We start from the raw sequence: 4,426 nt of genomic DNA, 5'->3' as shown, positions 1-4,426 counted from the left end.
CATAATGTGCTTGATGGTACAGGATGGTTTTCCACATTTCTAGCTCTCATGATACCTATCAATATCCTTTATGTTAGACCAGGACATTACAAAGATTTATCATCCTCGTGGTTAGTGGCTGAACTATGTATCCACATAGCTGACATAATGTGCTTGATGGTACAGGATGGTTTTCCACATTTCTAGCTCTCATGCTACTATCAATATCCTTTATGTTAGACCAGGACATTACAAAGATTTATCATCCTCGTGGTTAGTGGCTGAACTATGTATCCACATAGCTGACATAATGTGCTTGATGGTACAGGATGGTTTTCCACATTTCTAGCTCTCATGCTACTATCAATATCATTTATGTTAGACCAGGACATTACAAAGATTTATCATCCTCGTGGTTAATGGCTGAACTATGTATCCACATAGCTGACATAATGTGCTTGAGGGTACAGGATGGTTTTCCACATTTCTAGCTCTCATGCTACTATCAATATCATTTATGTTAGACCAGGACATTACAAAGAGCCTGAAGATTTAATTAAAATCTTAAACCAATTCATAGAATCACATCATAAATCTATAGTTACTTACAATTCGTTCACCTGAAAAGTAAGTATGAATGTGAATAATGAAGCTTCTATATTATTGGATCCTGTATTATCAGTACTACTTGGATTTGATATTAATCATGTGATATCAGAGCCCACTATAACTCCATATATTATTAATATGGACAGGGAATTTTATTCACTCTATATTTACTCAAATATTGTAGAACCTAGTATTGTTGGTGATGCACATGTATCACTATTATGAATTGTTCAAGTTAAAAGTCATGATGGAGACATGATTACTGAAACATTTACAAATCCTCATTACAAACTCATTTATAAACAAAGTTTTCAGACTACTGAGATGGATTTAAAAGACAACAAGGGTCGACCAATTCCACCTGAACAAGGGTGAGTCATCATGACACTTCATTTTCGTCGTCTGCGACATCATGAGACTACCTTTCTATCACGAACCAGCCGTCTATGCCATGTATTTCATTTACGAAGTGGGAGATGGTTTACATTATTTTGCTAGGAGTCAATGGCAACAGGATCACAGATAAGGAGATGTATTGAGTACCCTGTAATATTTTCTGAAGAGAGGGGCAAGGAAAACAAGCTGTTGCATCAGGCATAAATCTGGCTTCAGATGTCATACAAGGAAATTGTCTTGCCAATGCTAGAAAATGATGAGTAATACAAGAAGCTCAGAAGTTGGCTCGAGATGTCAAACAGATTTCTCTACCTAATATAAAGAAGAAACAGAAAGATTTAAGAGACTGATAACTATGAATCCAAGATTTTTTGACAAGCAATCATGTCCCTCCTACCACACGAAAAGTCCGGTCATTGTACAAAGTATGAGCTATAGAGGATAATACTTCGTCCACCGACCCTCCTGGGAGGGAGAGAAAGTAAGTCCACTAATGATAGAGGATAATACTTCGTCCACCGACCCTCCTGGGAGGGAGAGAAAGTAAGTCTCATTAGTGACTGAGAAAAGACTTATCAAATTTTCTATATCAGGTTCGGAATATAAATACTTTGATCTGGGAAAATTACATCTTCCTATGAAGGCAAATATTTCCAAACCGAAGTGAAATCCTTTGACAATGTATATGTGGGTAGTTTTAATGATCTCAACTTTAATTATGGAGGCAAAGACCAACATATAGATGCATGTGATCGTCAAACTGTCAACATGATTGGCCATCTACATTCGGACATCTTTTTGCAAAACGAGTTCTTGCCCAAAGGTGTAAGTTTCAAATTTAATCTTGTATGAGATACAATTCAATTTTGAATTATGTCAAGCAAAGAATCTGGATTCAAAATAGTTCTACAACGTGTTTCTATCTGTGTTATAAAAGTCAAAATCAGTCTGTGAGTCGTTCAGTCACAGCTAAAGCCTTTCACAAAGGAACAGCTAAATATCCTTTGAAATGTATAGAGTACAAATTGTTTTCAATTCCTCAAGGTAGCTTACAAACATCTATCAATAATCCATTTTTAGGTCAAGTACCTACAAGTCTTTTTATAGGATGTGTTGATAATGATGTAGTTAATTGATCTCAGAAGAAAAACCTGTACAATTTAAAACATTACAGCATCACTTTCGCGGCAATCAATGTGGATAGAAAACAGATTCCTGCTGGACCTTTACAAACTTATTTTGATGCTGAATCGTATCTATGAAGAGATGTATAATTATTTAGTGGAATGGAAAAAGAGTTTCAAGATAAAGAAATTGATATAGGTCAAAATGAGAAAGGATAATATTTTGTTGCATTAGAACTGCTTCCACATAACCTCAATATAAGAAGATTCATTAAAAAGAACTGTCGATTGTGGACTTACAATAAAAAGTACTAGAAGGACCATGTTCGTCTGTGTGTGGATAATATTGTATATATTATGTTTATTACCATTATAGACATGTGTTGAAACGAAAACTGTTATAGAAATTTGGATTGTACAAAAATATTAATGATATGTCTGTTCATAATTTTGTTGCAAAATATTTTCCTGTGAATGCTCCTTTCATGGAATTATTATCGGTTGTAGGCCAAACGAATAGATAATTGTTGTGAATTAATTTAAATAAGAAACAAAAAGATATTTTCATGTATTCTTTTATTCAGGATAACAAAATAGTAACAGAAATTAGAAATCAACTTTTCTAACACATTTAAAATTTTTCAAATGTAGAAAACTTACAGAGAAAATATGATATTTTGTGAATAAAATCATCTTTCTCAATTGTACCCCATAGTCTCAAATCAGTAAATTCATGTAAGTTTAACTTACTAGCTCTTTTTTTGAAGTACAGATTATATAATATCTATATCAACTTGAACTAGAGCAGTCTTTAAATACATCCAGATACCTTCATCATGATCTAACATGACACATGTATGATGAACTAAACTGGGATAATCAACATCACAGATTTTGTATGAGAGGATAAATATGTTCAGCATAAACTTCAACTAACAGATTTTTAAGATTTTCATTGTTATGAGAAATTAAATTCGAATCCCCTTGAGCTAATTGATTTAAAAATTAATCTACAAAGCTGATTTGTTCACATTAGCTGTACCATTTTGATTTATTTAAAGTAATAAAAATTGAAAAATAGTAATAGCATTATGATGAGTTGTAAAATAAATAGAAACATTAGTTGAGTCATCACACACAACATGAATGATACGATTGTGACATTCCAGTAAAACCACCAGATCAGATTTAAGCTGAATAGCCTTAGTCACAGATGGGGTCCATTGTTTAAATTATTTCCATTCATCTTGGGAAAATATTAAACCTTCTTTTGTGGGGTATAATTTACTATTCCCATAGTCCCTGTATTGACATATTTGTATCTTCAATTATTCATTGAATGTGGTTATCACGATAAAGGCCATTTCCCAGTGGATATGCATGATGTCATTCTGAGGAATTATTTCTTCTAGACGGAATCAAAGAACCTTGTTGTTGTTATTCCATCTGATCGAGACCTCTACTTTTCTTTGCGGCTAAAGTAGACTAAAAATCATAACATTGGTAGAAAGTAGTGAAATATAACAACTCTATGTAAAAGAAATTAGTAATCTTAATCAAAAACAAAACAGAATGACAAATAAGAATCATATTTAAGAAACCAACATGATACTGATATACTTAATCTTGCAGTCTGGCTGAAGAGCATTGTTTTTTTAAAGCTAAAAGAACTGTTTCGTGAACTTGAGACAACTAAAACTGTTTATCAACATTCTTTCAGACTCACATATGCAAAGTTATTTTAAACCTGCTATCATGGGAAGCCACTACCAGAATTAGATGACAGCAGTCTGAAATTAGAATTCAGCTAAATTAAATCAGAAACACGCATGTGTTTCGTAGAATTAGACAAAGTCTAGAGTTTTCTGTAATCCCATGAAGAGATAATGAGAGAGTCGATTATAAATACGAGAATCAAGTAAAGCAGTGGGTACGTTTTTTTTTGTTTTTGTTTTTTGTTGCAATTAGGAGACTGCCAGTCATTTAGTGAAGTATTCGGATTTATGTTAGTTATCGCGAATATTCAGTTAATATCCAATCAACTGTCTGTGAAATTGCACCAGTAAGTTTATTTGTACATTAGTCATATAGTACCATTAGCGAGGTATTTCCATTGAAAATAATTTATAAACTTAGGCCTACAGCTTACAAAAGTGTATAAGTGAAATATAAAAGCGTTAAAGAAGAAATAAACTAGATTTTTATAGTTACGTATACTAGTCTTTGAATTATTTTCACCAAATGATTTAAAAGAACCTGCCTAATAAAATAAGAAATGTTATAACTGTTACGTCTCCGTTCGTTCGTTAATTAATTTT

Source organism: Limulus polyphemus, unplaced genomic scaffold, assembly GCF_000517525.1.
Source record: "Limulus polyphemus unplaced genomic scaffold, Limulus_polyphemus-2.1.2 Scaffold3348, whole genome shotgun sequence".
In the NCBI taxonomy this organism is placed as follows: Eukaryota; Metazoa; Arthropoda; class Merostomata; order Xiphosura; family Limulidae; genus Limulus; species Limulus polyphemus.
The sequence above is the reverse complement of the archived record's forward strand: the minus strand, read 5'-3'. Positions refer to the sequence as shown.